We start from the raw sequence: 12,803 nt of genomic DNA, 5'->3' as shown, positions 1-12,803 counted from the left end.
AATCCTTAATATACACTTCCAAAATAAGTGATCAGGTGTTACAGGGAAAGAGTGACAGAAAACACACATAACATCAGTTTCAACTTCTGACAGGATAAAATTCTATAAACAAGTTTATAAGAAGCCTCAACAACAACAGGAGTGTCCATTCCTTGTGTTTCACAACAAACAAACATAATTAATAGTCTAGCCATTAATTAGACATCAATTAGGATAGGTTTTGATTTTTTCAAGTCTTTCTTAATGACTCTAACATGCTCGTGTGTACATTGAAAGAGTTGTTGGTGGGTGTAATCATTCCTCCTCTCCATGCTGGCTGTGAAGTGATCCCTTCCTAACATGACCACACAGTAAGAGATCAGGGACAAAATCCACAGTCCTCTGTTTATGCAAAAATGCATTCAAGTACCCCTCAAAGTAAAATGAGGCTTCAGCAGTCTGAGTTAGTCAAATCAAATCTTCAGTCATTTTAAAAACAAAGTTTCCTGTTTCCCTAGACAGTGCAGCAGCAGACTGAGCAGCAGTGACAGAAAGAGGGGATTTTGTGCTAAAGACTGTAACTTTGGATGATACCCGCTCACTCTAAGTAACTCAACAAACATTTTTGCACTGAAGGATGACTGGATTTTCTCCTCAACCTCTTACAGATCAATCACACCAGCTTACCTCACAGCCTGTATGGAGAGGAGGAATGATTACAGCGACCAATAACCTTTTCAACATTTATATGGGCATGTGAGTATTGTATTAAGACAGACTTGACAAAATCCGAAGCTATCCTTTAAAGCAATGGTTGCCAATGGGGGTCATAAGATAAATCTGAAGGGTCGCGAGATGATTAATGGGACAGGAAAGAAGAAGAATATTGTTCTGCTGCTACACACATTTAGATTCTTTAGGACCTTTCTCTAATCTTTGTTTATTTTCTGTGAAATATGGTAAAGTTTTACCTCTTCAGGCTTCTGACACGAAACAATATGATGGTTTAGAGGAGGAACATGACTCACAAGCAGACACTGATTAATTTTAAGGGGTCACCAACAAAAAATGTTGGGAACCAGTGATTTAAAGGATTCACTGACACAGAAGCTTCTGTGCTCCTAATATGTCAGTGTGCGACATATGACGAATGTAACCTGGTTTTACCTTCTTTGACCTTCTTAGAGGGTCATTGTATGTATGTGTGTAGAGATTTCTGGCTCACACTATTGACACACCAGGTCATTCAGGTGCCCCATTCCCAGCCTAGGAGAGAGAGAGGAAGAGAGACCACAGGAACCACTGTACTCTCTCACCTGTGCCACATCCCTCTCCCCTCGCTTCCTCTGAGCACCTGCTTTCGCGGAAACCTATGCAGAGCTGGCTCTGTGCTCCACATATAACCACAACCTATGCATTATGCACACGCTGCACAACAAGAAGCCTTTGTGAATGCACACACACACGCACACACACGCACGACTGTTGCATCTTCTGTGAGACTTACGACATGGTGACAAACGGAGGCATGCTAGTAAGTTCACCACATCCTCCACCATACAGAGAAAAGTTGCACCGCACAGGAGTGAGGCACTTTCAGAGTGACGGCACTAAGCACAAATGAGTGTGTGCGCACATTGATGTGGTTTGTTTGAAACTCTGGTACTTGTATTTCCTCTTTCTCCTTCCTTCCCGCCAGTCTGTTCGACCTATTTGACCCCAAAAGAAATATCATGTTAATTTTCCTCTCACTTAGGGGACTGAAATGTCAGAGACTGACCTGATGTGTAAAGGGTAGATAAGACTTAATGTAACAGGCCTAACTTGGCATTTTTATACACCATCAAAACAGGAATGGTTTACTTTGCTGCCTCTGCTTAGTCATTTCGAATTAAATGTCTCCCCCTGTTGTTGGAACACTGCACTGCACATTATATAGCTTTAAGTTGATTTGAAGTACTGTATTTCTTAGTATCGTTAACTGTGTGGACCTTCTTTTACTCAACTATCTACGAGATGATACCATTTAACAGTAACTAGAAGCTTGTTTTAGTTTGGATTAGTTTGTTTCTGCTGCTTTTAGTCACTCGTTTCTTAATGAACAATAAGCCGGTGACTAGCTACACACCAACTTGCTCTTGCTTCATTCAACTAAAACATAATCATACGGTAGACAAAACATCCATCTAAAACATCGAGCTTGGTGCAAAGGGGTGCTCTGGTTTGAAATTCTTCACAGGCATTCTAATACAGGCAGGAATCTGTGTGTCCAAGGACGCATGAGAGTTCTGTCTTCAGCTCCGAGACATGACGTGGACCTTGAGGAACAGCTGAGTGGTTTAAAGTTACTGTGAACAAGAATGCAGTGAGCACAAGGGCCTACTGTTCTCCATACTGCAGCTTGTATGGATGCCGGCCTTCTGTGCCACCTCTGTTAGGCTTTATGATGCTATGATGTGCTCTCACTTCAGTATAAGTCTGTAAAAGTGAGACTTTTATACTTTTCTGTCTACATTTCTTCTGTGGTGACATCCCTTTACTCAAACTGGTTTTATCTCCAGGTTTAATACCAGTGTGTGTTGGCAGGATGTCCCTTAAATCCTTAACCTTGCATGGTCTGGGTGCAGCATTTATCAGACATTATTAGACATCATGACTTGTAGCTGCCTCCTCCTGTAAGCTACAGGAGCAGACTTGTCCTCTGCTGACACTTGATACACAAAGAGCCCTTCCATTCCTTCAGTTACACACTCCATCCCTAAAAGCCCTAGGTAAATAGTGCACAAGTTCAGTGGGAAAAATACTAAAAATACAAATCTATTCAAAGACTCTTGGCCCCTTATGTAAAAATGCTTTTGTAGAATTTGCCTCAGCCCCAAGAGACCTGTGGAAGTTTGATGGCTAAAAACCAAAACTGAAACTTTGAAAATAGACAAGAAACAAAATCATAAATCATATATGCCAAAATGTGTGTACATAATATGATAAAATCAGGAAAGATTGTATTAGGATATTAAAATCTTATATAATTGAAGTCCTCCTTTGAGTCTACAGCCATGCTAGCAGCTCTGTGAGGTTGCACTGGTCTAACCATGTTTGATTTGCATATTAGCATTCTAACTTTTCTAATTAGCACTAAACACAAAGTACAGATGAGGTTGGTGGAAATTAGTTTTTGCAGGTATTTGGTCATAAACCAAAGTATTGGACAAATTAAAATTGTGACCTGACGATGGCGCTAGATGAAAAGTCAGGGGATCAAAGTTATTACAATTCATCCTGAAGAAGACATGGAAGTCACCAAAGTCAGTAGGATTCATTGTCTGAGAACCATGAATGTCTGTTCAAAATTTTACACCAATCCATCGGGTAGACTGGATAAGTGAAAACTTTGACCTGCTGGTGGTGCTAGAGGAAAAGTCAGGGTATCACCAAAGTCATTAGAATTCATCCTCAGGGCACCATGAATGTCTGTACAAAATTTCATGGGAATCCATCCAAGTATTTGTTGAGTCATTTCAGTCTGGACCAAAGTGGTGGACTGACCATCCATACAGCCATGCTGCTAGCGTGGCTAATAAGAATAAGTCATCTAAAAGTGGTGTGTCTTTGCTGAATATTTAAAATCCAAGACCATCTCTGATGACTCCATTCCTTTATGTAACAAGAATCCATAGCTACAGGGACCGTTAAAGACCGGCTTTCAGATGAAACAGGGTGCATGACTTTAAGGTAGTACACTTGAAATCCACACTGAACCCTCAGAATCAGAGTTTTATTGTTGGTTTTGATCGTTTTATTGGAGCACACCATATGACTGCAAAGCTGTTGCTTTGAGAACCTTGCAGTCTTTTGGTTTTCTATTTTTACTCCATCACTTGTCCAGGGTTTGATGGGGCATGCATGGTCTGGGTGAGAGGTCAAGGTGAGGGTCAGAGGTCAAAGGTTATGCTACTGTGAGCATCTGAGGTGAGAGACATTCCTGATGTGGTTCTGGCTTTGTGTGGACAGTGGGAAGAAAAAGATAAGACTACTGCTGACCTTTAGACTAGTTAATTCAATCATTTACTGTTTGGGGCAAAGTATTTAATAAGCATAACCTAGTTATTGCAGCTTATGTCAATTTACCACTGTCAAGCTCAGGTTATATCATACTCTTCCTTTCTCTTTTCTTTCAGGCTCACAATGTTTCTCCACGGCTCGTCTCTCTGTGTTTTCCACTGCTGCTGTCTGTACCTGAGGCCGATCTGACAGCAGAGCCCAGCAGGAGAGGAGGGTCTCTGGCAGTTGACTGACAGAACAGTGATGAGCGCACAGAGAGAGGGTGAAGGGTGAAGGTCAGAGGTCAGGCTCCCATGGAGAGGGGGAGAGCAGAGCTGGGGAAACAGAGAGGGGGGGACTTGCTAACGAGGTGGGGTGGTCGCTGAGGTTGCATGCAAGGAAAAGAGATCCACACTGAAAGTTATATGATGAGACTTTATTGATCCTCATACTGGGGCAATGGAGCCACTGTAACAGCAAATAGTTATTGGATCCAAAAAAGAGGACAGAATGTATATATATTATAACCACAGAAGGTTATATAGACATAACCAACAATTTTAACACCTGTATTGATAAAAAAAAATAATAATCAGAAATGAAAGTTGAGTGTGAACTTTCATTTTTGACCTTTGAAGCAGTAGTTTGGCCAAAAAAATAAGGTATATATATATATATATATTAAATTGTAATTGTACATTTTCTTTATTTTGACCGTGTAGTCCCTCTGAAGAGTTGGTTTGAACGGGGCGTCAAGGAAGCCATTTTTGTGAAGAAAGAGAACCCCTCTTTGAACAGAAATGGTGGTCTGAGATTTAATCTGCCCATAGTCTATCAGAGTGTATTATCACCTTGGTCACGCCTATCACATGCTAATCAGGCACTTAACAGTGATGAAGTAGATGCAGCCAGAGAACAATAGGCCTGATTACTGATTACTGGGCCATCTTGAAACTATTAGGTCAGGTTCAGGTGAAACTAGCTATTAACAGATACTCAGGCAGATTCCCTCCTGAGGGCAGGTCTTATGTAACTCAGATTAGCTTAAATTTCCAGTTCCCGTCCAATTTTTTTTTTTTTTTCACAATTGAGAATGACTTCCGGATGGGAGCCGAAACGTCTTGATTCTGAAAACAGTGTCCAGATGACTACGACTGAAACCTTTTCTACGATTTTCTTTATTTTATTTTGGGGTTTTTTCCATTTCTTATTGTCAATTTTCTGTGTATGCTTCTTGATGTGCAGTACTTGCTTTATCTTTCTTTATATTTTCTACTTACTACGTTTATTGTTATGCACTAAAATACCAAAGAAAATATCTTGTATGTGTAAACCTACTTGGCAATAAACTGATTCTGATTCTGATATGTATATATACTGTATGTATGCTTTACAAATAAGAAAATGGGAGAAAAATGAAATTACTTTATATAAGTTATAATGAAATTACAGCCAACAGACAGGATGTGCTCCTATTCACAATATCACTTCTACAGGGCAACCCCAAACATACTGTATGTGCAACAAAACATACTGTATGTTACTGAAACTTAAGCTTCTGAGTTGAGAGAAGAGTTGGTTTGAAAGAGGAGTCAAAGAAGCCATTTTTGTGAAAAAAGAAAACCCTTCTTTAAACAGAAATGGTGGTCTGAGATTCAACTTACCAACTGTTTACCACAATGTATTCATCATATATCACCATGGTCAAGCCAATCATATGCTAACCGGGTACTTAACAGTGATGAGGGAGGTGCAGCCTTTCTTTGCAATCCATCCAATAGTTGTTGAGATATTTTATCATGAGCATTTCAAGCAGCCCACTGATGAAAGTACAAACAATAAATATACAGTACAATATGCAGTGCAAGCAATGATGATGCACCTTGTTATGTGTCCTGATGATCACTTTTATAATCAGCAGTGCAGAGCCTTGGAATGCAGCAGTAGTCCAGGTCCAGCACTGTTCACATATGTAGTGCACATGTCCTCGCGTAGTTGACTAAAATCTGGACTGCTGTTTGGACAGTGCAGTCAGTTTAAAAGTCCATGTGTTTCCAAAGTTTCTATGCTGCCCCCAACCATTATTTATTCATCCTGCCTTCCTCCCCAATTATTCATATAACAGATAAAATAGTCCTCCCATGGGCCGTCAACAAAAACAATCTACCAGCCTCTCTTGCACGGCACCTTGATGTGAACCTGTACCTACAGCTTGTAGGACTGCATCTACATCTATAGACATCTCTTTACAAATTTTTACTAGACCCCAACTGATAATACTGACATACTGGCCAATATACTGGCTGATATTACTTTATTATAGATGTACTGGTATCAGCATATAGTATGTCTACCAAGTAACAATAGATGGCAGTAAGAAATGCCAAAGATTTGCTTGAGGCAGTTTAGAAACAGGATCTCTATTACATTGTTTGTCCACCAGAGAGCACTGACAAGTTTACTTTTAAACTGTACCATTTCCTGCTCAGTACATAACCTGGTCACAATTCTTTAATAACCAAATTTAAGCGATCCTTATCAGAAATGTTTATTTTGTGTGTTGTGTGTGTAAAAGAAAAAAGAAAGAATATCAGCCAATATATATTTTTAGATCTTTTAAACTCAGTTTCAGCATTGCCTTCAAAAATACAGCATCAGATATGATTTTTACTTTGGAAACCCAGTATGAGCGCGTCCATCTTACTGGTTTTGAGATGCAGATAGGTCTCCTCTACGGAAATTAAAACATGTTTTGGATGGAGGACAGAAGTAGATGATGAGAGACTGATAGGGAGCTACAGTATGTAGTAAACAGCAAATACACTGACAGCTTGGAAAGGTATCTTAGAACAAAGATACATCTTCTGACTGAAATGTTATAGCTTAGTGGTTCCCAAACCTTTTGGGCTTGTGACGCTTTAAAGAGAAGCGACTCATGACTCAAAATCACCAAGAGTGATGTTCACTTTTCAGATTGTTTAATTGATTAAAGTGAATTGTTTAATGTGAATTGTTTAGTGCCTGAAAAGGGGGAAACTATCCTGTATTTCACAATAAAAGATTTTGGGAAAAGTCCAAAAAAGTACCAGAGATATGTTGTTTTGGTTGTTTTTGTCTTATTTCCTACCTTCATTCAGATATTTCCGGCGAGCCTATGGGGGGTCCCGACTCCCAGGTTGATAATTGATGTTTCAGAGGAATCCTGAGTAAAACACAGTACCTCTGAGACGTTTTTGTGCACAAATTGTTCACTATTGAAACTTGTAAGTTGCAGTGTTGAACAATTACAACTAGATGTCACTCTTCATCAACATTTAATCAATATCCAGCGTTCTCTCTCTCTGTCTTTGCTCCTCTCTCTCTACACACACGTGCACAAACAAAGGAAAACACACATGGTAGACATACTCTTACAAAATATACAGCTCCTCCCAGTCAGAACCGTCTTCTGTTTTTAGGTCTACACGTCTCTCCTTTCCCATAATTGAGCTCGAGTGAGCGCTCAGCATGCATGCATGGGATCAAAGCGACAGAGGGCGCTGCTCCTGCGAGATCCTGTCTGTCTCAGCATGAGTCTGGTCTACGCACAGAGCAGGGGATTATGTAATGTTTACTATAATAGCACTATATCACTACCTATTGTGCGAGGTATTGTTCGTCTATGTAGAGGTTAAAGGTCACAATACAGATGTCATATATTAAAGTGATCACACGTGCAGGATGCCCGTCTCACGCACGTGCCATCATTTCAAACATGCACATCTTTCAGTCAGTACTCAGCACACCGGTTCGTCTCCACCACTGCCTGCAAGTTACAAACACGGGGTTAGCCGAGTTTACGCCAGGCCACGCCCCCCAGGTCCAGCTGGTGGCAACACTCTTGATGACATCACCGCCGCGCTCACCCATTGGCCCCGAGATGTCGCACACCTGCCCAATCGCCTGCTGGTGAAGTGACGTCAGCCTAGACCGGTCCCGTTCACTTTCAGTGAGGTGGGCGGGGCGGAGAGATTACCGACGTCAGAGCCAGCGGGGATGCTGCGCCGTGATTGGCTGAAAGCGGAGAAAGTGAGCGTCTGTTGCTGAGAGAAAAGGGAGAGGGAGAGTGGTTTGCAAGGGGCACCGATGCGTCGGCTGCGCCACATACGAGTTGTCCATCTCCGGAGTAAACTTTTTAAACATGCACTCGTGCTTATTTTTCTCCTGTGCCAAAGCTTTCACTCTGTTTACCTAAATAATAATACAAAAGAACTATTAAAATGCACTTTGCAGCAGTTTGGAGGCCAGCCCACAGGGTAGAAACAACCGCATTGTGGTGCTTCAATCCTGCTGCACCAGCTTCTATCTGGACAAGCAGAAGGGTTGATGCATTATCACCGTCTGCTCAGGGATGGCACTTGTGCTGTCAATTATGGTAAACATACTCCTTCTCAGAAGAGGAGGGGGCATTTGTGCCTTTCTATTGGCTCTCATTTCTTTGCTCCCTCCTCTCGGCCCTCCCTCATGCTGTTCCTATGGTTCCCAAAGCTCTTATTGGATACTGTAAAGTTTGGGATAGGACACCGGTCTGGCTCAGCATCCCCGCCGCCATTGGCTGGATCCCCCCGTCTGTCAACTGGACTTTGACAGCCCGCCACGCCTTCTGGTCTGTGGCGCCGGCGCTGATTTGCTACTGTACCTGTCAGCGATCTCTGATTGGTCGGCTCACCCAGCTGTTAGTGGTTCATTCACCATTTTGTGACTGTAGTGGAAAAGAAGACCGATAGTTTTTTATATCCCTGTTTGAGTTTCTGTGGGGGAAAGACATGTTTTGCGGAGGGAAAGTAAAGTGTGAATCCGGACCGCACAGTCGTCAAAGCCGACAGCCAAGGGATGTTACCGAGAGCAGTGCGAGCCTCCTCATCAGCAAAATAAGACCATAAATCTTTCTCTGGCGTGGGGAAAAGCTCTGTTGGGGTGAGTTGAAACTAAGTTAGCAAAAGGTAGTGAAGCTCAACTGACATGAATTTTCCATTTTCAGGAGCAGCGAGTTAGCACGAGACGAGAGTCAACTGCCAACGGTCGGTCGTTTGTTCCGTTACCTTCCGAAGAAATGGAGTGACACCGTTTGCGAGGCGAGGGAGAGCCGAGAGAAAGGGGAGGGGTGGGGGTGTAACAGCCTAAAAACTTTCTCAAATGTTTTACCGCAGTCCCACGGACGACCGAGAGACATTTTAGCTTTCCTCGGGTGATATTACAATATTGCGGTTAATGTTGAGTACTTTTCCTTGATCTTAGTTGTCGAGTTTTGCGTGGAGCCGCGCTAGCGTAGTAAAAACAATCGCCCTATTTGCAGCATTGCAGCTCAAATGTTTACTAATAGCAGTGCAAGCTCGTCTTGTGTTTATAAAATGGACCTGGGAGAAAATGGAAAACAACAAGCGAGCGTATAACATCCCGTTTCCTTGTGGTCTGGCTGACGGTGTCATTATGTGGGTACTAATAGTCTGCTATCGTTGCGTACTACGACTACTACAACCACCACTACTACTAACGATACTGAGCTGCTTACTAGAGCGAAACACCAACACGGAAAGATTCCTGCTTTTTCCAAGTTTAAAAAAAATCATAGACAGTGTCATGTTATTGGCTACATGAAGGAAGCTTCTCTGGAGTGGTTGCGTGCATACACTAGGCGTTGTAGTGGATATTTGCATGCCAAACAAATTAGGCCCGTCTAGTTGAGATAATAAAACGTTACTTAAAACCGGTTGTTTGTGTTTGTTAACGAGCACCGTACAGCAGAGCAGACCGACTGACTGCCTCGAGTCATAATACTCGTTTGACATTGTGTAGCGCCTCTCGTAGTACTCGCAGAGATCAGCGCAAAGAAGCCGGGGATGCAGTCGGTGTTTTCTCGGCTTTTCCCTCGCCGTCACTCCACTTTTCTGCACTGCAATCAGTGACATCTCTGACTGGGCAGTTTTAAACAGTTTGGTCATATTTCTCTTTGGGTATATTTTCAGTCACAGGTATTGAATGCTTGTTTTTGACATTTGGACTTAAAGTGTCCTCACCTGTCCTGCAGATTTACACTGTGGCATGCATTCCTCATATCCTCATTATTGCACTTGTTTACGCAGAAGGCAAATCCCTGATGGTGTAGGCATCTTTGCATAGCTTGTCGAGCAGTTGGCCATTGATGTGGCATTGGCAGTTCTGCCATTTGGTCCCAAACAGGAGCAGTCACCTCTGATCTATGCTACAGCCTACTGATCAATATGGGCCAGAATGCACAAATTCCAGGCCTCAGCGTGTCTCTTTTATTGATATAATATCTACCTTCAGATATGCCACCCACTAAACAGCTGCCAGTATTTATACTACGTCACAATGGATGTTCTCCATAACAAGCGCAGTCACACACTTGCATGCTCACACATACACACTTCACAGCTCGCCCTCTCGCTACACCTAAATACTCTAACGAAATGTTTTCTTTTACTTGTGTATTGTTGCCTGTACGATCACATCCCACTCACTCATGAGCGCATAAACAAAAGTGTGTGTGTGTAACAAAGAGCATGTTCTTTTTTTTGCTGTTTCATGTGAGTGTGTTCCCTGGTGACCCAGTTAAGGGCAAAGCCGCCCTGCCATGCTGGAGTGTATGAGGGCCATGGTAGGCTTCACTATCACGGCTGTACTACCGTCTTCCTCATTTGTACCATCGCACGTTCTTCTCTCTCCATCCCTGTCCCCGTCACTGCAGCCCTGCGCCCATACAGACACCCATAAAATGCTTTTAGGAGAGGGATGAGCTGCAGTGTGCCTGGTAACTACGTATACACTTACACTGACATACTGTGCAAATGCAGCTTTGAACAAGGTAGACACAACCTGAAGACAGCCGTATACAGTCATATACCTTGTGTACTAACCAGCTCAATTGCCCCCACGTCTCCCATTCACACACACACACGCACATCCTGTGCCATGTTGCGGTTGGGCATAGGCTAAATTCTCTACGAATGACCGAATAAACTGGCATTAAGGTGGAGGCTCATTAGGGTTGTATAGTCCATTAATAAATACTGTACAACTTCTTCATCTTGTAGTGTTGACATTGAGATGAGATTTCCTTATGAATGACTGTTCTGTGTGTATGTATGTTTGGTGCATACATGCACACTTATCCAACCTGCTATGAAATCACCATTAAGGGGCTCTTTGCATGAAAATGTTTTTTTTATCTCAAATTTTAAGAATCATAAAAGGCTTTTTTTATTTACAGAAGAGCGAAACTTATACCGACCAGAGTGTGAGCTCCCGTATATGTGTGTGTGTGTGTGTTGACGGGTGTTTATATGGCATAATGAATGTGTGAGTGTGACGCAATATATTTAGGTCCAAGGGAGATTTTAACAGTGTATGCATGACTGCACTGTAAATTCCAGGGAGAGCGTTTAGTGTGTGTGTAAAGTTTGATGTTGCTATGCTGTGGAGGGGTGTTACATTGTGTGCCCCTGTATGTGTATTGGTTGAAACAGCATCTTTTAGCTGTTTAAGGAGGAGTCCAGTCCAACGCCATGGAGACGATACCCGTTGATTATCCGTCTATTCAGGATTTACAGTAGCTTTAGAAGACCAGACCAGCACATATCTCACGCTTAACCTACTCTAATGCTGGAAGGTGTAGACGTCTTGAATTATCTAAATTATGACTGAGTTCCTCTCTGCTTCATCTGGATTCAGCCCAGAGCATAATCAGGATTGTTCAACACCTCCTCTATATTTTTGGTCCTAATTTTTTTTAACAGTTATGCACTTTTTTAACAGTGTATACACTAAAACAGCATCCAAGAAGAAGAGATTTTGATTTAGACTTGCTCTTGGCATTTTGGATCGTAGCTTACAAACAATAAGAGTTAAAGGTCTGCAGTTATTTTCAATTTAGGGGATGTTTTTCGAACACACGCTGTGCATGTAATGCTTTTGATCTTTAAGGAAAGAAATAGGACTGTGTGAATTGTTAAAGTCCTATGCAATTTATTATATGGCAGCACTGAAATTATAGATGCTTCATACATAAATTCACATACTTTTCCCTGTGATTTAGTATAACAAATCTGGTGTCTTTGGCAACACTGACATTTTCTCTGGAATTTCAAATAAAATTCTGTGCATAAGACGATTGCTTGCCCACACATGTTTTATAAGGATGAACTCACAAATGGGTTCAGATGGTTGAAGAGTTAAAATGTTTTCCACAATTTAATTCTAGATAACAAAAACTCATGAAGCTTTCTATGATAAATAAATAGTTTTAGACTGGTTACAAGCTTGCACCAAATACTCAGCACTGACAATAAAGATAGGTCAACGTCTAATTCTGAATCTCCTCTGTTATCTACTTGTTGTGCACAAACTCTGTTGTGCAGTCCAGTACCTTCAAAGTTACAGAATGTGAATACACATACATGCCTGCCACTGGCCTATCAGCCAAATGGTGGAGCATTTTAGGAGGCCATGAGCATGACCAAATGCATTTTTCTAAGCTAAGATCAGATCCTCCTGAGTCATTCAGTCAACCAGTCAGTCAGTTAAGTGGCCCTGACTCCTTCCTGTCTTTTCCAGTGCACTACTCTGCAGGACCAATACTCTAAAGGAGTACTTGGTCTGGTACTGGTAGGGGTTACATTCCTATAGTCAGAGCTTCATGGAATTTATAAAAATTGACTGTAATTAGAAAGTGAGTAATGGACTGTATGTGGAGTTTCACTTTGTGTTCTTCTCTTTAATTTGTT

At 41.8% G+C, this 12,803-nt stretch overlaps 1 protein-coding gene across 3 annotated transcripts in view; it reads left to right on the top strand.

The window, feature by feature from the left end:
- Positions 1–8,750: 8,750 nt before the first annotated feature.
- Positions 8,751–12,803, top strand: part of cicb (capicua transcriptional repressor b) — a 38,066-nt gene continuing 34,013 nt past the window's right edge. For all 3 annotated transcript variants that reach the window (XM_044208841.1, XM_044208840.1, XM_044208839.1), the window contains exon 1: positions 8,751–8,976. The gene's annotated coding sequence lies outside the window, so the exon portion shown is untranslated. The remainder of the gene's footprint in view (positions 8,977–12,803) is intronic.

Source organism: Siniperca chuatsi, linkage group LG9, assembly GCF_020085105.1.
Source record: "Siniperca chuatsi isolate FFG_IHB_CAS linkage group LG9, ASM2008510v1, whole genome shotgun sequence".
Lineage (NCBI taxonomy): Eukaryota > Metazoa > Chordata > Actinopteri > Centrarchiformes > Sinipercidae > Siniperca > Siniperca chuatsi.
Note: the sequence above shows the minus strand (reverse complement) of the source record. Positions and strands in the feature narration are given on the sequence as shown.